General features: G+C 43.0%; 1 protein-coding gene across 11 annotated transcripts in view; it reads right to left on the bottom strand.

The window, feature by feature from the left end:
• The window catches only part of tenm4 (teneurin transmembrane protein 4), a 156,639-nt gene extending 141,080 nt beyond the window's left edge, over positions 1 to 15,559 (bottom strand). For all 11 annotated transcript variants that reach the window (XM_058080913.1, XM_058080915.1, XM_058080914.1 and 8 more), the window contains exon 1: positions 15,205 to 15,559. The gene's annotated coding sequence lies outside the window, so the exon portion shown is untranslated. The remainder of the gene's footprint in view (positions 1 to 15,204) is intronic.
• Positions 15,560 to 26,222: the final 10,663 nt, after the last annotated feature.

The raw sequence follows: 26,222 nt of genomic DNA on the forward strand, positions 1-26,222 counted from the left end.
CATACATGTATACTAGCATGCCATCCATAGTGTTTGCCCGAAACGCCACAGGGGGCGCCACTAATGGCGGAGCTTTCCCCTAAAACGAGGCGCCACTGCTAATGGCTCCATATGTAAAGACTTTAAGCAAGCGCATTTCGGTTGGAGTGTGGGCGAGCATCAGGAAAAGCGAGAATGGAGCAGTTGGCGGCGAAAATAATCCGTCACCTTGTGCGTCGTAACACTCGGGCGCCCGGCGAGTCCTTAGAGCGCCCGCGACAGATGGGCGCGTTAACACGTCGCTCACAATGTCATGATACTCTCACACCACGCATATTTTACTTCCATGCCACTTCTTTTCCACCCTGTCCGGTTAGGAATCACACACGCTGTGGAAAAGTGTTAGCGGGCCAGTCAGTGAGCGCAAAATTTGCACTTTTGAGGTAAATAACGCGGCGCCATCCCTTCGCTTTCACCCATGTGACCGCGTGGGCGCATGCATGCAACCAAGCAGAAAAAGAAACAGAAAAAAAAGCAGTAAGCCAGTAACAAGTGTTTGGACTAAATAAAGCCAGGCTGAGCCTGAGGCCTGGTGCTCGTGCTCCGTCACGGCCGACTCGAGACGACGAGGTACAAATTAGACGCCAGCGTTGGCCTTTTCCCGTTTCGCCGCATCTCTCTTCATCGATTGGTTTCACTCGCAATACACAGCAAATACAAAGCATGGACAAACTTGACAAGGTGGCGATTTCCTACCATCATTTCTTACATACGTTTTTACATACTTTTTGGGTTAGGGAAAGGGTTAGCATTAGGGATAGCATTAGCGTCACCCTCGGGTTAGGGTTAGGGATAGAGTCTCTCTCGGGTTGGCTTAGGGTAAAGCCAGGATTTGGTTTAAGGTTAGGGTCACCCTAGGGCAGGGGTCTCAAACTCAATTTACCTGGGGGCCACTGGAGCTAGGGTCTGGGCAAGGCTGGGCCGCATCAGGTTTTACAAAAAAAAAAAAACGCATTTATTAAAAACAGAAAAATATACAAACTTTTCAGTGCTTTGGTTCCGATTTTCTACAAGAAAAGCTCTGATAAAACATTCCACTGTTCTCAAATATCTTAATTTGTATTTTTCTGCACAAAATAAGATGAAAAATAAATAAACAAATCAAGAATAAAGAAAATCAATCAATCAGTAATAAATAAATATAATAATAATAATAAAACAGCAAATAATAAAAACTTAAGAAAGCACATATAGTTGGTGGGTAGACAAATGATTTTTTTCACATTAAAATGAACAAAGCATTATTAGAGCCCTGTAGACATGACAAAACACGACTATAGTCACATTTATACTCTTTTTATTTACAACATATTGCGCAACTGCAGGGTCTTGAGACACATGCTAACTCGCAAACTAGAGAGCTAGCGACCTAAACGGTAGCCTTCAAGTTATTTCCTTTAAACTTAAATAGCCAAAAACTTACCACTTCCACACGGATAGGGAGGATAACTATTAACAGTTATTTAACCTTTAACATGAACATGAATCAAACGTAATCATTTTTTCTGGGTACATGATACCATACAGCATCCATATCAAACTTGCGCGGGCCGCACTAACATTAAACTTTCATATCAAGGCGGGGGCCTCAAACTAGTGTCCTGCGGGCCACATGTTTGAGACCCCTGCCCTAGGGTTTTGGTTAGGGTACAGTTTCTTAAAATCTTAAAAGTTGCTGAAACTAAGCCAGTCTTATCGCAATGGTTATGCTTTCGATGCTTTTTTTCTCCAGAATATTATTTTTTAAAACCTGACTGGTAGAAAATAAACACAATTTAAAGTGGATGTTTTAGTTTACATCTCCACAAATATTGTAGCTAGTCTTTTGTCCACATAAGCTCAGTTAGCATCATATGGCCTGTATGATCATTTTTTCAAAACAACTTGTGGTGTTTAGAAATTGTCAGCCGTGATGTTGATTGGTTTCCAGCAACTCAGTAAATATGACGCACGTCAGCGCTGGACGGACCAGGCTGACGCACAAACTGACGGCCCAACCGTGGGCGAATCGCCAAGTCGCTGATTGCCTTGTTTGGGGACTGGATGTTGGTCATGTGACTCTGGACAGGCAGTACACAATCCTAATGGATTTATCAATCAATCAGGTGTCGGACCAGAGCAGAGTCTGAAGTCTTCAATTGGCCAACTTTGAGGGAACACATTAGCAGACGGTCTTTGTTTCTGCTTGTATGAGTTTGTTGTAGAAGAACTAGATGGCGAGCCAGCCAGGTGGCGTCATTATCTCATTAACACCTTTCCTCGTATCAGTTTGATAAATGATCATGGACGCCTTGTGCAAAGCATTCCGCCACCTACAGAAAGCGAAACAAAGCTGAGTCTTTTGTTACCGCATTGGATTTTGCATGACTTTCTTTCAGTGGGGACCACAAAGACTATTTTCCATGCAGGTAGAAAACAATCGAAGGCGACTTTTAAGCATTTATCTCTAGCTCATCTCCCAGGCAGAAGCAAAGGATCAGGAGGCTGCATTGTTCTCCTCGCCTGATGAATAACGATGGCCGGGTGAACAAGCATCGATGGAGAGATCAGGACAGCAAAGAACGGGCGTAATGTTCAATGCCGCTTTTGCACACTGGCATTGAAAACTTTATTGATGACCAGCCACGCAATGCATGAAAAAAAAACAATGAAACTTGGAGGCAAAGCATGTTTTATTAGCATGAATGACTGCAAAATGTAAAAAAAAAAACTGTGTGTTATTCATTTTTTGTGGATTGAACCTACAACAATCAAGCAAAATTAAGATAATCTACAGTCAATCGGGCCTCAAAAGCTGGCATCTCGGCTGAAGGCTACACTAGCCTAAGCTAGTCGTAGAGTAGTTTGTAAGCTAAAGAGCCCAAGCCTTGCTGAAATGTAAAATCAATGTCTGGCTAATACCTAGCATGATAGCACTTACTTTCTACTTATGATTTCTACTTGTGAAAATACCTACAATGTTATTATGCTAATGTTTGGTTGCAACAACTAGCATCTTAAAGCTAAGTGTCTGTGAATGATAATACTTATGAAAATGTAAAAAAATAGTACTATGCTAAGGTTAGCATGTTTAGGCTAACATGCTAACATTAGCATAGTACTATGTTTAGGCTAACATGGTAACAATAAGTGTTTAACAAACTGTCTACTAAAATTGCTAAAATGTCACAATGCTAACCTTAGCATACAAAACCTAGCATGTTAGAAAGTGTTGTTAGTCAATGTTAATACCATTGAAAGGTTACTATGCTAACATTAGCATGCTAGCAATGCTGACATGATAACATGATTACATTAGCATGCTAACACTTGGGATGATAGCAGTAAGTGTTTCTTTGAGTTCTACGTCAAAAACGACACATTTTTCAATTCGAAAACCTTTCCAAATACGAAAACATGAGTTTCATGTCTGGATGAAGTAAATTGGCATTTGTAAAATAAATGGGCACCTTAGCTTAGTGTACCGCCACATAAGACAGTTACTGTTCGACGACGTAATCCTCCTGTCAAAGATTAATCCACATGGAGACATGAAATCACTCAGGAGGATTTTGGCGAAGCTACACGCCAGACGCAACGACACATCTGGACATGAGCTTTAAAACACGGGAAACGGGAGGCAGGTTTATCCTCAAATTGGACGTATCAATAAGTGCTACCCAAAACAGCAGCACGCATCCACACCTAAAAGTCCTGTTGATTTTCTTCGAAAGAAAAAAATGCTTTGTTTTCGACTGACTGATGTTGCCAGTTTGGCGAGGCTGGCTCGCGTCCACTGATGAACTTTGAGGCACGGATGCTGAGCAGCACAGCTTGCGAGCATGCTGTTGTTGTGTAGGCACTCACACAACAGTGGTTGTTGAATTAATGACAGACAAAGCAACAACGTGCCGTGATGCCAAAGACTCGTCTTGGCATCACAGACTCGTTCCGCCTGCGCGTGGCGGCGCGTTTAAAGCCAAGTACGGCGGCTCGACTCAGCGAGCATCACTGAGTCCGCTCTCATCAGGCCAGGAGCACAGAGCACCCGCGCCATCGTTTGCTTCTGCCTGGGATTTGAGCTGAACATAAGTGCATCACTTTTTATGAACTTTTAATTTTACATATATACAGTTTTTTTTAATTGCATGACCTATACCAGGGGTCTCAAACTCAATTTACTTGGGGGCCACTGGAGCTCGGGACTGGGTGAGACTGGGCCACATCAGGTTTTCAAAAAAAAAACAAAAAAAAAAACGCATTTATTAAAAACAAAAATATTTTTAAAACTTCGCTTTGGTTCCAATTTTCTACAAGAAAAGCTCTGATAAAACTGTTGTCAAATATCTTACTTTTTATTTTTCTACACAAAATAAGATGAAAAATAAATGAACAAATCAAGAATAAAAAAGATCAATCAATCAGTAATAAATAAATAAATAAATATAATAATAATAAAACAGCAAATAATAAAAACTTAAGAAAGCACATATAGTTGGTGGGTAGACAAATTATTTTTTTTTAATTATTAAAATGAACAAAGCATTATTAGAGCCCTGTAGACATGACAAAACATGACTATAGTCACATTTATACTCTTTTTATTTACAACATATTGCGCAACTGCAGGGTCTCGAGACACATGCTAACTCGCAAACTAGAGAGCTAGCGACCTAAACGGTAGCCTTCAAGTTATTTCCTTTAAACTTAAATAGCCAAAAACTTACCACTTCCACACGGATAGGGAGGATAACTATTAACAGTTATTTAACCTTTAACATGAACATGAATCAAACGTAATCATTTTTTCTGGGTACATGATACCATACAGCATCCATATCAAAATTGCGCGGGCCGCACTAACATTAAACTTTCATATCAAGGCAGGGGCCTCAAACTAATGTGGCCCGCGGGCCGCGTGTTTGAGACCCCTGACCTATACAATGTTTTAGATAATGATATATATTAATCATGAGGATAAGCGGTATAGAAAAAAAGCTGCTACAGTATTTATGAAAAGTATACACGTAAATAGTATAGCATACTGTAGTTTAATCATGTCATATTAATATTATAATCCAATATTATGATTATGTTATCAATTTACATTCATTGCTGGGCTAAAAAAAAATTCCAGTTGCAAAGAAACGGGAGGTCAAGCAGCTCAGACACGGAATGAACATTAATCCCTGGGGATTTCATGGAGATTGATTGATGGCGATGAGGAACACGCTGAGATTTAACCTCTGACATCGGATACAATTTGAATAAATGAGGATGCATGTTGGCCGTTGTCTTCCATGTTTCACGTTACGACGTCAATAATTCCAACCCATCAATGACCTCCATCGGCCCAAAGGAGAGGTGATCCCTAACATATTTTTTTCATACCTTATATGAATGAGAGCAGTGACTAAATGTCGTCTTAGTGCCGCACTCTTCCTCTCATGGCTCTTTTTTGCGAGGAAGAGGCCCCGTCTGTGAGTGGAGCGCGGCGCTAGCAGGCGAGCTAGCGGGCCTCATGAATATTTACGGCATAGCAGCTGAAGGTCAGGCCCGTCGGGAGCCAGCACTCCACTTTGCTGCCTAACACTTGCAAATATATTGACAAGCCCATTCAGCGCTCTGACGCCAGCGGCGTACGCGACCGCGGCACTCCGCCGCCGTTCCGCCTTTCCGTTAAAGATCACTGCCAAAGAGATTGAAAGGAATAAAGACGAGGAGAGGAAGGCCCGTCGGTCAGTTAGAACGCACCGAAGCAATGTTGGCCGCATCCAAGACCATCTAAAAAACGATCAGCTGACCTCACGCTTAAGAGAGATGGATAGAAAATATAAAAAATCATACCTGTCAATGTTTGCATGTGAACCAGAAAATAAGAAACATTCAACCCCCCCGACTAAAAAAAATGATCCATCCAGGATGGGGGTCACATTATTTAAAGGGAACGTATGTGGGCCCTTTGTATTGAGTTGTTGACTCCTATAGAGCAGCTACACACAACAACCCACAGAGAAAGTTTTCTAGCTCGTCTTTGCAATCCAACCACGTCCACTTTGTTGTGATTGGTCCCACTCCCAAGCGTTCCCGAGGACTTCCGAACTACTGCCGAACCCCACTTTGGAATTTCGTAGGGATATGAGTTCATAATCAATGATCAAAGTTGTACCATGCTAACAGTTAAGGTAATTATACAGTGTCCATACGTCATGCGGTGTATATATTTTAATTTTGAATAATGAAAAATAATAATAATTTAAAAACAGTTAGCATGCTAGGACCTAGCAAGATAGCACTAAGCTCTGAAAGGTAGCTCTGTAGTGTTCCTATATCATGCCATGTATAAATCGACATTTAGAGGAGTAAAAAAGCTAAAAAAATAAATAAAATAAAAAGCGCTAACTTTTTTGCAGTTAATGTGCTAAAGCAGCAATGTATGTATTTGCCAATTAACCTAGCATGTTTTTGGAATGTGGGAGGAAACCAGAGTACCCGGAGAAAACCCACGCATGCACGGGGAGAACATGCAAACTCCACACAGAGATGGCCGAGGGTGGAATTGAACGCTGGTCTCCTAGCTGTGAGGTCTGCGCGCTAACCACTAGACCGCCGTGCCGCCCCTTATTGGAAATTAGGTTGCAAAAATAAAGTCAATAAATTCCAAGAAGAACGTAGGTTTTTCTGTGATGTGCAAAAATGCAAAGTGGTTTCCCAGCATGCACGGATATTGCTGAGTGTAAAGAAAAGCAGCAGAGAGAAGATGAAAACAGCAGCGGCGCTCCTGGAAAAGCATCGTTATTAGACGGCTGCGAGCGGGGCCTGGTGACCTCGTGGTGGAAGAGACGACCCCGGCGTGCGCGTGTTGGTGTAGTGTAAATCACTGGGGCTTAATTACCTGGAAACGAGCTGCGCTTTCAGCGTCTTGCATAAGATGGTGGTGGTCGTGATGAAATGCCACCGGGGAGGCCGGAACAAAACAAAAAGCACAAAACCCCTACCGCCCCGCACGCTGTTAGCGGGAAGCCTGCGAGGAACGAGACGGCTGTCAGCCCAATCGTGACCTTCAAAGGCTGCGAGGTCTGCTTTTTTTTCTTTTTAAATTACTGTCACTTTTCCTTACAGTTCAGCAGCTAGCTGGAGTTGCTGTCGTGAAAATAAAAGCCGGTTGAAATCCGCCGTCCGCGTCTCACTCGGAGCAGGCCAATTTGCTGCGGCACGTTTAAGTCCGGCGGCGCAAAAGCACATCAGGGCGACAGTCGGGCCGGGGCGGAGGCTGCGAGCCGTAGTTAGAAGCCGTCAGCCTCAATTTCTCTGCATCAGTGGAGTTATTTAGCGCAATCAAACAATAAGCTTCTCAGCGACGGCCCCCTATGGGCTTCCTACCGCAGCAGATTGTTGGACAACACGCGCCCGTCCCGCTTTGGAGGACGACTACAACCTAAATCGGCTCATTTCCTTTTGCTTTAGCAACGACAAACACCACAGAAACCTGACCAAGCGACGCTGACCAAAACAAACATGGCCGAAACGCTCCACCACAGAACGACATGACATGCTCCTGTGCACTTAGCATGCTAGCAATCTTAAAGTCAACTTTGCTTTTTTACCTACAGTATACATTTTCAAGTAAGTTACTCTGTCAACTAGTGGACTGGTTCTTCATGTTTGTATTTAGCTAAGTTTGTGTATGCTAAATGTTAGCATTTTAGCTTGGCTAACTTACGTCTAAATGCTGATTTATCCATGACATGATGGAGAAACACGACAGAACTGCTTCGGCGTTCTCTCTGGGTGCTATTTTAATGTTTCAAAATGCAAATATATACATTACTGCTTAGCACATTAACTGCAAAAAAGTTAGCGCTTTAGCTTTTTATTTATTACTTTTTTAGCTTTTTTACTCCTCTAAATGTCGATTTATACATGGCATGATATAGGAACACTACAGAACTACCTTTCAGAGCTTAGTGCTATCTTGCTAGGTCCTAGCATGCTAACTGTTTTATTATTATTTTTATTATTCAAAATTAAAATATGTACACCGCATGACGTATGGACACTGTATAATTACCTTAACTGTTAGCATGGTACAACTTTAGTGATTTTAGTCATGTCAAAATGCTAATTTATAGATAGCATGATGTGGCACGTTCTGTATTTAGTGCTAGTACTTTGTAGTTGCTAGGTGCACCTAGTTGCTAGGTGCTGGTACGCTAACTGTTAGCATGTTGGAATTCTAGCCAGTATCTTTGTATTAAATTGAATATATTAACGTGGGGCGGCACGGCGGTCGAGTGGTTAGCACACAGACCTCACAGCTAGGAAACCTGAGTTCAATTCCACCCTCGGCCATCTCTGTGTGGAGTTTGCATGTTCTCCCCGTGCATGCGTGGGTTTTCTCCGGGTACTCCAGTTTTCTCCCACATTCCAAAAACATGCTAGGTTAATTAGCCACTCCAAAATGTCCATAGGTATGAATGTGAGTGTGAATGGTTGTTTGTCTATATGTGCCCTGTGATTGGCTGGCCACCAGTCCAGGGTGTACCCCGCCTCTCGCCCAAAGACAGCTGGGATAGGCTCCAGCGACCCTCGTGAGAAAAAGCGGTAGAAAATGAATGAATGAATATTAACATGGAATAATGCCATATCGTGACAGAACTGCACTTTTGGTACTTAGCGCTCACTTGCTGGGTACTAGCTTCAGCATTTTGCATACATCACGACGAGATTCTGCACTTGAACAACCATCTAATGAGCAAGAGATGTTCCCATGATATCTCGACCAATCCACGCATGCTAGATGTTCGAGGTTTGCAGGGGGAACTGACATATTTTTGAATGTGTGGTGAGGGATTACAGTATTTGGCCAATGTTATGATGCATTGCAGAACAGTAGGAAGGGTTTTGTGTGGGTGCAGGAGGCGTGTCCCAGACACCTGGCCCAGGCCCCCCCGCCTCTCTAAGTAAGTCATGTGACGGCAGAAGCATGTGGACCCTCTTGTGTTTTTGCACCTGCTCGGCCTGAGCAGACTAAACAAAATCATTTAGGTGTCAGATTTTATGATGTCTAGAAATATGATCACGGTCATTTGCTCATAGCGTGGCCATGGCTGGCAGTTGGTAAAAGGTAGAGTTGCCGTAAGATGCCATGCTTGCCGACTATGGACTTACTTGACTATTTATTGTTTGCTTTTCACTGCGTCCTGTTCCTCTTGTACTTGTCATTCGCTCACTCAGAAACAATCCTGATCAAGACAACAGAGCTCAGCAACCACCGCTGGTCTAATCAATGGCACGCAAGCTATCAATCTGCTAAATGGATATTGATTCATGTAACGGCGAGCTACCCAATAACCGTAGAAGGCCTACGTATTGTTTTCCAAGAATAATCCAGCATGTCTGTCATTCCGATGACAGGCGTGTCACTCCTGGAACTCATGGTGACATTTTTAACATATTTATTTCGGCACAATAAATGATAAAGATAAATATCGCCATCGCCATCACCATCACTACGGCAGAAGTCAGCAAGCAAAGGCACCGCTGGTCTAATCAATGTCATGCAAGCTATCAATCTGCTAAATGGATATTGATTCAAGTATTGGCAAGCTACCCCATAATGATAGGAAGTCTGTATATCTATTTACATGTACAGTCAGTAGATGGCGCTGTGACTTTGTGTGGCCCAACCACCAACGTGTATGTATATAATATTGGATAATATTCCATAGAGGTGTGCATGGGAGAATGTGAAAGATGTCTGTTGAGATACATGGTACTACTCTACAGCAGGGGTCTCAAACATGCAGCCCGCGGGCCAAATGTGGCCCGCAGGACACTAGTTTGAGGCCCCCGCCTTGATATGAAAGTTTAATGTTAGTGCGGCCCGCGCAAGTTTGATATGGATGCTGTATGGTATCATGTACCCAGAAAAAATGATTACGTTTGATTCATGTTCATGTTAAAGGTTAAATAACTGTTAATAGTTATCCTCCCTATCCGTGTGGAAGTGGTAAGTTTAAAGGAAATAACTTGAAGGCTACCGTTTAGGTGGCTAGCTCTCTAGTTTGCGAGTTAGCATGTGTCTCAAGACCCTGCAGTTGCGCAATATGTTGTAAATAAAAAGAGTATAAATGTGACTATAGTCGTGTTTTGTCATGTCTACAGGGCTCTAATAATGCTTTGTTCATTTTAATATGAAAAAAATCATTTGTCTACCCACCAACTATATGTGCTTTCTTAACTTTTTATTATTTGCCCTTTTATTATTATTATTATATTTATTTATTTATTACTGATTTATTTTCTTTATTCTTGATTTGTTTATTTATTTTTCATCTTATTTTGTGTATAAAAATAAAAAGTAAGATATTTGAGAACAGTGGAATGTTTTATCAGAGCTTTTATTGTAGAAAATTGGAACCAAAGTGAAGTTTTTTTTATTTTTTTGTTTTTAATAAATGTGTTTTTGTTTTGTTTTTTTGGAAAACCTGATGCGGCCCAGTCTCACCCAGACCCGAGCTCCAGTGGCCCCCAAGTAAACTGAGTTTGAGACCCCTGGACTAGATGGTGGGTAAAAGTGGCTAAAATGAGTTTTCTCTGGAAGAGATAAGGTGAGAAGCATTGTCATCTGGGAGAAACTCGGAGTAGAAGGAGCCAGATGAGGTGGCTCGGGCATCTGGTCAGGATGCCTCCTGAAGCCTCCCTGGGGAAGTGTTCAGCGCACGTCCAGTGGGAGGCCTCGGGAAAGACCCAAGACCCATTTGAGAGACAATGTCTCTCGACTGGCCTGCTAACTCTTCGGGATCTGGGAGGCTGAAGTAGCCGAGGAGAGGGAAGTCTGGGCTTCCCTGCGTAGGCTGCTGCCTCTGCTATCCGCAGAAGAAACTGGGTGGGTGGATGGATGGACTTTGAGGGCATTAACATTCATGAAAACTCACCAAAATTGGCAATCATGTCAGGTTTAAAAAAAAAAGTCTCACAGAAAAGTCTCAAGAACCCATATTCCAAAACATGACCTTGGACATTTTGGTTCCCAGCGGCAATTTTAGGCAAAAACCAGCTCAAATGACTAGACAGTCGGGTGATGTTAAGTTGTGAAGAATTTGAAGCTGTTCTACAAGATGTGGGTGAGGCACGGCAGCAAACTGAGTATCAATCAGATAATTTGCCACTAAACTGTAAACGTGAATATCTCACCTCCACAAGGTCACATGTTCTTCATAATTGGCGCATATGATGCAAATGACACCTTAATGCCGCACATACAGTAGGTCGCTTCCAACCAGTGGCAACAGGAAATGGAATGCGGATGCCCTCCAACTCCCATGAGCTGCATGGGAGTCAGGGGACCCGTTCAATGCTGCCTCCAGCTTGCATTGCCCCCAGATTACATTGCATCCATTATAAACAGTGCATGTCCTACTACTAGTTAGCATCAAGTTTAGCAACCATTACAAATACAATAAAAAGAGACAATCATTTAAAAACATAACAGCTGAAATCAAGGTAACACAATAAAAACTTAAGCCAATGACACCGCTAGACATTTCGTCATGCAGTAATAAATTAACAAACAAGTTAATTTCCGCAATGGAGTTCATGGACGCAAACAAACGAGTAACTTTTCCACACAACCTACACAAGATAGGTGGCAATTGTGAAAGGTGTGTGCCTCTTACCGCATTGTTGTTGTATCCATCAGCCACACTAGCAACCGCTAGGATGACTGCGTCTTTAAAAGGTCCACACCCACCAAACCCTGTGGCCATGTCCTTTGCATTAAGAGTACAAGCATAGAAGCTGCACCTTCACTTTCACCACACCTCGGGTCAAAGTGTGTGTGTGTGCGTGCATGTGTGTGCACGTGAGATTAGTTTCAACTAAACGTGAAATCCCCAGGCTAATATTGGAAAACCAACATGTGGAGTTGCACTCTCTTTACTGAAAAAGCAGTTATAGAATTATTGATTGCTTCAGAATAAAAAAAAGACCACATGGTGAGATTCATGTTATGATTTCATCAACGCTTAAGCGAGAGATGGATGGTACAACCGTACTAACCTCATAATAACATTGGACTGGTACTGTCATCGCAGGCGATTTGTGTATTATCGTGGTGGGTATTTGCAGTAGAGTACATACTGTAGAACAGGGGTCTCAAACTCAATTTACTTGGGGGCCACTGGAGCTCCGGTCTGGGTGAGACTGGGCCGCATCAGGTTTTCCAAAAAAAAACACATTTATTAAAAACAAAAAATGTTTAAAAACTTCGATTTGGTTCCAATTTTCTACAATAAAAGCTCTGATAAAACATTCCACTGTTCTCAAATATCTTACTTTTTATTTTTCTACACAAAATAAGATGAAAAATAAATAAACAAATCAAGAATAAAGAAAATCAATCAATCAGTAATAAATAAATATAATAATAATAATAAAACGGCAAATAATAAAAAGTTAAGAAAGCACATATAGTTGGTGGGTAGACAAATGATTTTTTTCAGATTAAAATGAACAAAGCATTATTAGAGCCCTGTAGACATGACAAAACACGACTATAGTCACATTTATACTCTTTTTATTTACAACATATTGCGCAACTGCAGGGTCTTGAGACACATGCTAACTCGCAAACTAGAGAGCTAGCGACCTAAACGGTAGCCTTCAAGTTATTTCCTTTAAACTTAAAAAGCCAAAAACTTACCACTTCCACACGGATAGGGAGGATAACTATTAACAGTTATTTAACCTTTAACATGAACATGAATCAAACGTAATCATTTTTTCTGGGTACATGATACCATACAGCATCCATATCAAACTTGCGCGGGCCGCACAAACATTAAACTTTCATATCAAGGCGGGGGCCTCAAACTAGTGTCCTGCGGGCCACATTTGGCCCGTGGGCCGCGTGTTTGAGACCCCTGCTGTAGAGCAGTACCATGTACCTCAACAGACATCTTTCACATTCTCCCATGCACACCTCTATGGAATATTATCCAATATTGAGTATAGTTATAATTAAAGGGATGTTTTGACATGCATCATCCCCATGAGCGGTGTAGTCCATCAAGGGTGACTTACCGTCATCACACACACAACAATGAACATGCATTCATAACACCAAATATTACAAATCCCACCACGGTATATTCTTTTTAGAAATATATTCTATATATACTATTATTATTCATGGTATTACTATTGTTTCAAGTGTAAAATTTGTTACTCAAAGCCCAATAATCAACATGTTACATGAAAATGGAGCATATGCTATATGATACAATATGATACAATATGATACTATATGATGGATGATATGACAGGCGTAGCTAACGTGGAATGTGCATGGTGACATTTCTTTCTTCCTGGAAAGAAGAAGAATTCTCTGGAAAGGCGGACTATTCCCCCCCGGAGGACTTGGCAGGGAGAGCATGTTTTCATTGCTTCCTCCGTGCGTGGCCGCGCCGCCGTCATTAGCGGAAAGACAACGGGCGATTATGGGATGCAACAAGGTCCGACTGCGACACGCACGGCGATGCCGGCCCTTGGGAATCTTCATCATCATCATCATCATCACCACGGTGGCCAGACAAGCTCATCAGCACAAAAAAAGTGAGCAGGAGCAGGCGGCCGTGCGCTCACACCAAGCTTCATTTCGCCACTTCACCAGAAACACCTCATGGATTGGACCTCCAGTATCCAAGGTCAGATGTCCTCCACCTGGCTAGATGGGTGTAAACGCCCAAAAAAGCATCTTTTTCTTCAGTGAATATGCTAACCCATGATGATGCTGCTGCCAAAATGGGAGTGTACTGTTTGCGCTTTAGCATCTCATAGCTACGCTAGCATTGCTAACATTTGCCTTCATCATGATGGGAGGTCATTTGCCTCCAAAACGACCTTAGCGGTTATTTACATGCTAGCATGTTGGTCGTTGAACCAAAGACTTGTCACGTCCTCCAACATTAGCGACTAATTTCACAATAACAGTGTACAATGGCATGAGACAGGCTTCGCTACACGTACTAAAATGGAGTTCCGACAACTATCCATCATTCAGGTACAGACGTGGGACGCTGTAAGTTTGCTCAGTTCAGTGTATGATATAAAAATGTTAGCACTTTAGCATGACATTGCTACGTATGCTAGTATCGCTAACGTTTGTGTCCCCCAATCCTTCATGTTACCATATTGTTTGTGATGTTTGTACGTGTTTATGTCTACAGTGGACAAAGTACACAAATAAAGGACAAACACGGCTGACCAGTATTTAAGCTAGCAGTAGAGTTTACTAAAAGTCCTTTTCCACGGTCTTTGTGCCTTGCTGACACTAAATTAGCCGTGAATATCAACGGTGAGTTTCCTTGTGGAAAAGCTGTCTTGTAAGCAAGCTCAACAGTCGTTAGGTGTGTTCAGGAAATACTGTAAAGGGGACGTGTTTTGTCACGGGACGGTGGCGTTGTCACCGTTTGTGTGGATTATTGCCTTTCATGGACGTCCACGAGAACGTCCGCGAGAACGTCCACGAGAACGTCCACGAGAACGTCCACGAGAACGTCCACGAGAACGTCCACGAGAACGTCCACGAGAAGTCCCTCAATGAACAGGTGCAAGCAAGTCCAGTGTGTTCCATGTCGACCAATCAGACAAGGCCTCTTTGCTACTGCTGCTGATAGAGGTGTGGGGGGGGGGGGTGTACCACCACCCACAACAATGGCCACCGGGGGTCCACTCACTCACTCGCTAACTCACCCACGATTTTCCTGAACTGTTTGTTAACTTCTCAACATCCAAAATGTGCCTAAATGGCATCCGGTATGATTTCATAACACGACTTTCCTAGCTTTTGGAGACACGTGGAGGCATCACCAGTGGAAATCACCATCACCCTGCCGAAATATGCTCTGACACCAGTGGAATTTGTGCAACTTGTGTTCTTTTCCTGCACTCGCCTCCTTCGAAAGCCAATGGACGTCATGTTTGAAATCACAGCATAAGGTGACATGTTCGGCACGCGAGCCTACTCGAGTCCGTATTTGTGTTCGAACTCCGAGGGCGGTGCAGGTACACGCGCGACGCCGCGCACGGTGAGGAACCTTCTGGAGCAAACATCTGCACCGAGGCGGAGAGAGAGATGGTGTGTGTGGGAGAAAGAGAGAGAGAGAGCGTGGAAATGCTTACCATGGTGGAGACAATGCAGCAGGTCCGTCCAGTGGTTCGGCGGCTCCACAGGAAACGTGAGAAAAATAACAACCCTTCAGTCGGTCTCGCCTGTGGATGCCGAGTGCGTGTATTTCCACGATTTCACCCAAAAAAAAAAATAACGAGAAGGCAAACGGTCCTCCCTTCTCCTTTCTGTGCGCGCCCCCGGTTCCAAAAAGGTGCTCAGGCAGCGTGCACGTCACATCCAACATGCAAAGATGTCCGTCCTCGCCAGGAAAAAAGGTGTCGCGGAAGGCAGGCGATGTGCATGCAGGGGAGTGACACGATGCTCTGCACGGATGCGTGTGCGTGGACGCCCCCTTCCGTGCGAGGATGTCCTCCCTGCAAGACCCCCTCTCTCTCTCTCTTTCTCTCTCTCGCTCCCTCTCTCTCTCTCTCTCCCTCCATCATCATGCAAACACGCGCGAAAAAATGATGCATTCAAATGTCTGTAATAAACCCTGCAATCATGTAGATGTGATGAGTATAACAATATTTGTAGTGATATTATATCCATTTAGAATTCATTAGTATTGTTCTCTAGTAATGATTCTATTTATGAATTCATTATGAATGAATCTCCTTCTGAATGTGCAATATTTGCTATATGTGCAGTACATATGAAATGATATGATGTGATATGATATGATATGATATGATATGATATGGGGGTCTAACACCCACACTTCCTAAAAGTCCACTTTTATTCATTTCATACTTTATGTTTCTATTGCAGTCATATTGATATTTGTATGTACTATTTAAAATGCCTACATGTCTGTTTACTTAGTTGCTGGATGGTTCGTACACCCAAGAAAATTATGACTTTCAAAGAATACTACAATACTACTACACCTACAATACGCAATATAATACACGTTCAACCAGTTCTACCGCCACACACAACTTTCCCACTGGTGATATTCATCACGCTCCAGTGCTGATCTGAGGGAAATATTGAAATATGCATCTTAGTCATGGTTCCTCTTAGACCAGGGGTCTCAAACTCGCGGCCTGCGGGCCACTAGTTTGAGGCCCCCGCCTTGATATGAAATTTTAATGTTAGTGCGGCCCGCGCAAGTTTGATATGGATGCTGTATGGTATCATGTACCCAGAAAAAAATATTACGTTTGATTCATGTTCATGTTAAAGGTTAAATAACTGTTAATAGTTATCCTCCCTATCCGTGTGGAAGTGGTAAGTTTTTGGCTATTTAAGTTTAAAGGAAATAACTTGAAGGCTACCGTTTAGGTCGCTAGCTCTCTAGTTTGCGAGTTAGCATGTGTCTCAAGACCCTGCAGTTGCGCAATATGTTGTAAATAAAAAGAGTATAAATGTGACTATAGTCGTGTTTTGTCATGTCTACAGGGCTCTAATAATGCTTTGTTCATTTTAATATGAAAAAAATCATTTGTCTACCCACCAACTATATGTGCTTTCTTAACTTTTTATTATTTGCCCTTTTATTATTATTATTATATTTATTTATTTATTAGTGATTGATTGATTTTCTTTATTCTTGATTTGTTTATTTATTTTTCATCTTATTTTGTGTAGAAAAATAAAAAGTAAGATATTTGAGAACAGTGGAATGTTTTATCAGAGCTTTTCTTGTAGAAAATTGGAACCAAAGCAAAGTTTTTTTTAATTTTTTTGTTTTTAATAAATGCTTTTCTATGTCTAATATGTCTTATTTTCTCTTATTATGTCTACCATATCAGGTAATAGGAGTGTAAAGGTGACTGTGGGGGTGTTATGTCATGTCTTGAGTGCTCTAATCATGTTAAAAAGTGTATTTAGAAGGTGATAAACAGATTTCCGATGTCTAATATATCTTACTTTCTCTGATTATGTGTAACATATTGGGTAATAGGAGTGTAAAGGTGACTATAGGGGTGTTATTTCGTGTCTGGAGGGTTCTATTAATGTTAAAATGTATGTTTAGAAGGTCACAAACAGGTTTTCTGTGTCTCATATGCCTTATTTTCTTTTATTATGTCTACCATATTGGTAAAAGGAGAGTAAAGGTGACCATAGGGGTGTTATTTCATGTTTAGAAGGCTCTAATCATGTTAAAACTCATATTTAGAAGGTGGTAAACAGCTTTCCTATGACTTATTTTCTCTTGAAATGTCTACTATATTGGATAATAGGATTGTAAAAGTGACTATAGGGGTGTTATTATACGTCTAAAAGGTTCTAATAGTGCTAAAAACCTTTCAGTAAATGTCATAATTTGGTTCCCTATGTCTAATATGTCTTGTTGTCTCTTGTTATGTCTACTACATTGGGTAATAGGAGTGTAGAGGTGACTATAGGGGTGTTATTTCATGTTTAGAAGGCTCTGATCATGTTAAAACTCATATTAAGAAGCAGGTTTCCTATGACTTATTTTCTCTTGTAATGTCTACTATATTGGGTAATAGGATTGTAAAAGTGATTATGGGGTGTTATTCCATGTCTAAAAGGTTCTAATTGTGCTAAAATCCTTTTATTAAAGGTCATAATTTGGTTGCCTATGTCAAATATGTCTTATTTTCTCATTGCTATGCCGACTATATTGGGTAATAGGAGTGTAAAGGTGACTATAGGGGTGTTATTTCATGCCTAGAAGGCTCTAGTCATGTTAAAATTGCATTTAGAAGGAGGTTGGCAGGTTTTGATGTCTTATTTTCTTTTGTAATGTCTACTATATTGTGTAATAGGAGTGTAAAAGTGACTATAGGGTGTTATTCCATGTCTAGAAGGTTTCTAATAGTGCTAAAACATTTTATTAAAGGCCATAAAGTGGTTGCCTATGTCTTATGTGTCTTATTTTCTCTGGTTCCATCTATTATATCGGGTAATAGGAGGGTTATTGCATGCCTAGAAGGCTCTGGTCATGTTAAAATTGTAATTAGAAGTGGTTAGCAGGTTTTGTATGTCTTTCTCTTGTATTGTCTATTATTTGGGGTAATGTTATTCCTAGTCTAGAATGCTCTATTAGTTTTAAACACCTTTTTATTAAAGTTCATGATCTGGTTGCATATGTCTAATATATCTTGTTTTCACTTATTATGTCTACCATATTAAGGAAAGGAGTGTAAAGGTGACTATAGGGGTGTTATTTCATGTCTAGAAGGCTCTAATCATGTTAAAAAGTGTAATTAGAAGGTGGTAAACAGGTTTTCTATGCTGTAACTACCAAGATATTCCATTTGTAAATAGGGAGTCATACTTTGCGGATGACTGTATTTGTATTTGGTGTTGTGAAATCTCAAAGTGGTGTTGTTATGTCCTACCGCCGCAGAAGGCAGCAAGTGTTCTCGTAACTTCGACAAGAGCAACTTTACCCTCACAAAGTGTTGACAGAAGAAGGAGCAACGGCCTCGTGAAGAATATCGTTTGAGAGCGGCGCTAATAAAAAAGCCGCACGGCACAATAACGCCTGTAGCGAGGAAATGAAACGTCGGCGCGGGAATAAAATGAAATCAAAGAGTGGAACAAGGAGCCATCATCATCAGCCAAAGCACTCGCATCGCAGCTGTGCACCCCGTCCTCTCATTGGCGCTCCAGATGGGAGGGCACCGGTTCTCAGCGGCGTGCGTTACGCTGCACGCACACACCTGACCAACGTCACCGATATTCGTGTGTAAGCGTATTTTGATCCGCACATTGGCCGAGTGGTTGTTCGGTGGAGTGTTCTGTGTGTGTTACTGATTGTGTTATGTTTGGTTGCACCGTGAGCAAAAGAGGCGTCTGGTTGGATGGGTGAAACTCATGGGCGGGGGGGCCAGTTCTGGCCCACCAAAGCAGACCCTGACCTGGTTGGATCTTGTTGAAACCCTGCATGTTTGTGTGTTACTTTGTGCCTACGTGGTTTTGGACTACAAACATGGCCTCCTCATTGCTTGTTGTGGTCCGATTCATTTCCACATACACGTTTGCTTTTAGTGCTGCAAGACCAACAGCACACTGACTCACATACAAGGGAGTTTTTCCTTGCCTCCGACACCAAATCCCCCACACTGATTGTCTGTGTGGTTTAAGATGTCTTCCTTCGAGGAGGTTTTTCTTTGCCTCAGACGCCAAAGTGCCAACACTGAGTCTGACATTCCTCAGATTGAGTTTTTCCTTGCCTCTGTCGACAAAGTTCCAACCTACAGTATGTCTGTTTTGTATGAGGGTCCTGAGTTAAAAGGTTTTCCTGGAAGGTTTTCCTTTGGAAGGAGGCAACGTAGACTTTTTCATTGCCTCTGTTACTAAATCTTGGTTGTGTTGGATAACGTTTTTTCCCAAAGACCCACACAGATTGAGTTCTGCGTGAGTTTGGTTTTTTGGCATGAAGTACGCCAACTTCCTGTGCTTGCACCCTAACAAGTCTAGGCTACGCTGGGCTTGATTAGTCACCACTCGGGACAACTGTAGTCATGCTTCTATATGAAATATGCAAATGACTCAGATGAGACATCATTAGCTCATTTGCATAATCCCCACAGCCAAAAACCTCCAGTAAACAAACGCCTTCATGAGTGTCAACAGGATTAACTTGCATGCCTTGTTTTTGTCTTTGTTATGTTAAATGTACACACAAAAGTACACAGAAGAGCTGTGTACTTCATACCTGTTTCATTTGACCCTGGAATGTTCACGTCGTGGATGAAATCAGCGATGGCCATTTTGTGCAGCTGGAGTCTGGGAGAAGTACTTTGTTGCTGTCAGTCAGGAAATACTTCAGTGCTAAGCAGGACACGGAAAAGTACTTCATTGGCCTCGCTCACTTCTGATGCTCAGAATATGAAGTTGCTAAAATACCATCATAATGGTTTGCTGGCTTTTAGTTTGAGTTTAGGATTCCGACATGACGAAGCATGATCTTGGTGAGCTGATGGCAGATGGAAGACCGAAGACCGAAGACCGAAGACCTCGCACTTCGCCCAGCTCCATTTGGCGTCCTTACGTGGCCGAGCCAGGAAAGGTGATGGAGAAAAAGTCTTTGAGATGCAATTTTGCCGCTCTGGTGGCGCTAATGGCGAGGATGGAGGCGAGGGGGCGTGTCACAACCGTGGACGGACAAACACCAAACATACCAGGCTGGCGTCTTTTTGTGATGTCACAAAGGAACCTTCCAGTAAAGCTCAGATGCCGTTTCTTCTCCTTCACAAAACGCCTGCTTTTACAGTTTAGCATCTTGTGATTTCTATCTTCATGATGGCGGCGCCATCCCATCATGGCATGAAAATGAAATAAGCATCGTCTTGTTGCCGCATGCCAATACGATTCATGTCAGGCCTTTGAGTGCTATGAACTCCTTATTACGCGTCCGCGCCCATGAAATGACTTTTTAAAGCCCCGCGTGTGTCATCACCGCCCCGTGGCGTCCCTGGACATGCGAGGAGGTGGGCGAGCGTCGCCCTTGAAAGTGTCATCGCCCGACAGGAGACGTGAATCTGCGGAGGAAGATGATTAGCGGCCACTGGCGGGAATAACCGCCGCGTGTCCATCAACACGCCGTGTCGTCTTAATGTGAGCCAAGACGGGTGGGAGGTGGTCTCGTTGTCCACTGTTGCGTGTGTGGACATCACCAGCAGAAGATAACAACAACATGGCACCAGGGAAGCTGCTTTCAAGTGCTAAAGGTCCCCTATTATCCAACAGCGGCTTTTTAATCATCCGCTGCATCCTACACCCTACAGCCCATGTCCTACATCCTTTAGCCTACATACTACCTCCTATATCCTTTGGCCTACATCTCGTCTACATCCTACAGCCTATGTCCGACATCCTTTAGCCTACATCCTATGTCCTACATCCTACAGCCTACATCCTATGTCTTACAGGCTACATCCCATGTCCTATATCTTATCTCCTACATCCTTTGTCTTACATCCTATGTCCTACATTCTACATCCTACGTCGTACAGCCCACATCCTATGTCCTACATCCTTTACCTACAGCCTACATCCTATGTCCTACATTCTACATCGTACAGCCTACATCCTATGTCCTACATCCTTTACCTACAGCCTACATCCTATGTCCTACATTCTACATCGTACAGCCTACATCCTATGTCCTACATCCTTTACCTACAGCCTACGTCATATATCCTACATCCTATCTCCTACATCCTTTACCCTACAGCCTACGTCCTATATCCTAAAGCCTACATCCTATGTCCTACATGCTACAGCCAACGTCCTATATCCTAAAGCCTACATCCTATGTCCTACATGCTACAGCCAACGTTGTACATCCTTTACCTACAGCCTACATCCTATATCCTATGTCCTACATCCTTTACCTACAGCCTAAGTCCTATATCCTACATCCTATGTCCTACATCCTTTACCCTACAGCCTACGTCCTATATCCTACATCCTATGTCCTACATCCTTTACCCTACAGCCTACGTCCTATATCCTACATCCTATGTCCTACATCCTTTACCTACAGCCTATATCCTATATCCTATATCCTACATCCTATGTCCTACATCCTTTACCCTACAGCCTACGTCCTATATCCTACATCCTATGTCCTACATCCTTTACCCTACAGCCTACGTCCTATATCCTACATCCTATGTCCTACATCCTTTACCCTACAGCCTACGTCCTATATCCTACATCATTTAGCCTACATCCTATGTCCTACATCCTATCCCCTACATTCTACAATCTACATCCTAGCTCCTACATCCTAGATCCTACGTCCTACATCCTTTACCTGCAGCCTGCGTCATATATCCTACATCCTATCTCCTACATCCTTTACCCTACAGCCTACGTCCTATATCCTAAAGCCTACATCCTATGTCCTACATGCTACAGCCAACGTTGTACATCCTTTACCTACAGCCTACATCCTATATCCTATGTCCTACATCCTTTACCTACAGCCTAAGTCCTATATCCTACATCCTATGTCCTACATCCTTTACCCTACAGCCTACGTCCTATATCCTAAAGCCTACATCCTATGTCCTACATGCTACAGCCAACGTTGTACATCCTTTACCTACAGCCTAAATCCTATATCCTATGTCCTACATCCTTTACCTACAGCCTAAGTCCTATATCCTACATCCTATGTCCTACATCCTTTACCCTACAGCCTACGTCCTATATCCTACATCCTATGTCCTACATCCTTTACCCTACAGCCTACGTCATATATCCTACATCCTATGTCCTACATCCTTTACCCTACAGCCTACGTCATATATCCTACATCCTATGTCCTACATCCTTTACCCTACAGCCTACGTCATATATCCTACATCCTATGTCCTACATCCTTTACCCTACAGCCTACGTCATATATCCTACATCCTATGTCCTACATCCTTTACCCTACAGCCTACGTCATATATCCTACATTCTACAACCTACATCCTAGCTCATACATCCTATGTCCTACATCCTTTACCCTCCAGCCTACGTCCTATATCCTACATCATTTAGCCTACATCCTATGTCCTACATCCTTTACCCTACAGCCTACGTCCTATATCCTACATCCTATGTCCTACATCCTTTACCCTACAGCCTACGTCATATATCCTACATCCTATGTCCTACATCCTTTACCCTACAGCCTACGTCCTATATCCTACATCCTATGTCCTACATCCTTTACCCTACAGCCTACGTCATATATCCTACATTCTACAACCTACATCCTAGCTCATACATCCTATGTCCGACATCCTACGTTGTACAGCCTACATCCTATGTTCAACATGCTACAGCCAACGCCTACATCCTATCTCCTACATCCTATTTCCTACATCCTATCTCCTACAGCCTATGTCGTATATCCAATGTCCTATGTCCTACGTCCTACATCCTACAGCCCATGTCGTACATCCTACATCCTACACAAACACACTTTACTGGCGTTCCAGAAATACACACACACAGTACTTTTGAAGTGTTTAGCACACTTCCAATCCACAGTGGACACGTCTATAAGAGTGGTGAAAAACAGGAGACCTTTAATGTAGTGATGTCCGCACACAACAGATCATATAATCAATAAAGTACAGCATCAGAACGCAATAAACAATATTTCTTCTCAGTCCTGTCTCAAAATGTGCAACATCATCTTTGAGCCTCACAGGAAGTGGCTGGATCCCGGCCACCACCTCAGCCGCCATGGATGGCGAGCGAGGGTGGCGTATCGCCATCAGGACTTTTAGCACAGACGTGTCTCAGACCAGCACTCGGGCTTTCATCAGCCAGAAGCATCTGTGGACACGGCTCTCCCCGCCGCACGCACGTCCTCCCATAAAGCTAGCGGAGTTATGATGGCGCTGCCGCCTTGGAAAAAAAAAAAAAAAAAAAAGGCTGGGCAGTGTGGAACGGGAGTCTTATGGCGTGTCACGACCCCGCCTACGGTAACTTTATATCGGAGCAGATTTAAGTTGCAAGCGGACATATGGCTTACGTTGCATCATGGAGCATGGAGGCTAGCTAGCCGGCTGTGTAGCATGGTCACATGACCACACGTTTGTTTGCTACCTCCTGGTTCGTTCTGTTTGGTGGAGGCTTAGTGACGCAAACTATTTAAAAACCTGGAATGGCATCTCCTTTGGCTTGCATCAACAACAAGGGTGTCCAAAGTGTGGCCCAGGGGCCATCTGTGAGAATAAATAATATCAGGAAAAATATATTTATTTTACAAAGTCCTAATATATGATAAACAATCAAAAATGTTTTTTAAGTCATAATATTATCTGGCAAAAAGAATTAAAACAAAGTTGTAGGTTTTGGAAATTTGGGGAAATAATATAATATATAATATTATGGGGAAGAAGTCCCACTATGATGGGAATAAAGTCCTAATACTGTGAACAAAATGGCAAATATAATGGCTTGCATCAACAACAAGGGTGTCCAAAGTGTGGCACAGGGGCCATCTGTGACAATAAATAATATCAGGAAAAATACATTTATTTTACAAAGTCCTAATATATGATAAACAATCAAAAATGTTTTTTTTAAGTCATAATATTATCTGGCAAAAAGAATTAAAACAAAGTTATAGGTTTTGAAAAGTGCATTTGGGGAAATAATATAATAATATTATGGAGAAGAAGTCCAACTATGATGGGAACTATGAAGTCCTACTACTGTGAACAAAATGGCAAATATAATGGCTTGCATCAACAACAAGGGTGTCCAAAGTGTGGCACAGGGGCCATCTGTGGAAAATCTGTGGAAAATGTACAAAGAAAACAAAAAGAGCAAAGAGTGAAGTTGCTTTTTAGCGCCAGCGCTTGGCAAAGCTGAGATGTGGCCTTTGGCATCCTTTCACTTTCACTATGCGGCCTTGCCGACGAGGCTTTGACCCCCTGGTGCTTTTTAGTGGGGGTGTGTGCTATGATGCCAACAGAAAGTAGCCAGCTCACAAATGCGAGCATTCAAAAGAAGCCATTGAAGGCCACTCATCCATCTTCCATTTCATCCTGACTGATGTGCTGGAGCCTATCCCAGCTGAGTAGTACTATGTAGTAACCAAGTAGTTGCAGAACTGCTACCTCTGTTAACTTTTTGAAACTGCTGCTATGGCTTTGTTGCACAAAAGACGCTGCTTTTCTTTGCGTGATGATTGGATTGGTGTAAACCCGGAAGCCGCTCTCCAGTGGCGTGTTATCGCTCCCATCCACCCACTCGAAGATACGGCCCTGTGTAATAAACGTTCCGTTTACCGCCTGACTTTATTGGTCGCCTGTTCCACTTGGCCAAGGAAACTATCAACTAGCTTTGCTTTTCTTCCACATTCAGGCCCAAGCGTCAAGATCTCCCTTTTTCCAGGTGCTTCTGGTGTGAAGACCCCACACACAGCCACATAGTATGAGTACATTCATTCTTCTAGGATGCCCTTCATCATTAGCACTAGCCCACATCATAGCATGAATATGTACATGCCATGGCTTTCACGTGTTTGGCTTGGCTATTGTTTAGCAGGAGGTCCATCCACCTACCCACCCATCCATCATCCATCATCCATCCATCCATCCATCCATCGACCGCCCCCCTCCATCCATCCATACACCCACCCACCCATCCATCCATCCATCCATCCATCCATCCATCCATCCAGCCATCCATTGACCGCCCCCTCCATCCATCCATACACCCACCCATCCATCCATCATCCATCCACCCACCCACCCACCCATCCATCCATCCATCCATCCATCCATCCATCCATCCATCCATCCATCCACCTATGCATGCATGCATCCATCCATCCACTCATCCATCCATCCATTGACCGCCCCCTCCATCCATCCATACACCCACCCACCCATCCATCAACCCACCCACTCATCCATCCATCATCCATCAATCCACCCATGCATGCATCCATCCATCCACCCATGCATGCATCCATCCATCCATCGACCCACCAATCCATCCATCCACCCCGCCCACCCACCCACCAACCCATCCATCCTTCCATCCATCCATCCATCCACCTACCCACCCATGCATGCATCCATCCATCCATCCATCGACCCACCCACCCACCCATCCATCCATCATCCATCAATCCACCCACCCATCCATCCATCCACCCACCCATGATGCATCCATCCATCCACCCATCCATCCATCCATTGATCGCCCCCTCCATCCATCCATACACCCAAGCACCCACCCACCGCTCCATCAACCCACCCATCCATCCATCCATCCATCCATCCATCCACCCACCAATCCACCCACCCACCCATGCATGCATCCATCCATCCATCCTGCTTATCCTCTGGAGGTGGAGTCATTTTGGCCATTTTAGAAAACAACATCACAGAAGAAGACTTCATTGCACAAAGACTAGATAGGACAGCTCTAGACTTTGCACATGAACAAGTGAAGTCTACTTCAGCTCATGCTCAAAAACTAAGTAGGACAGCACTGGTCTAGTTCGGCTCAAGTCCACCATCTAGTCATCACAAACCACACTCAAAAACTGCACTACAGCTGTCCTATCTAGTCATTGTGC

The sequence above is a fragment of the Doryrhamphus excisus genome, chromosome 8 (assembly GCF_030265055.1).
Source record: "Doryrhamphus excisus isolate RoL2022-K1 chromosome 8, RoL_Dexc_1.0, whole genome shotgun sequence".
Taxonomy (NCBI): domain Eukaryota; kingdom Metazoa; phylum Chordata; class Actinopteri; order Syngnathiformes; family Syngnathidae; genus Doryrhamphus; species Doryrhamphus excisus.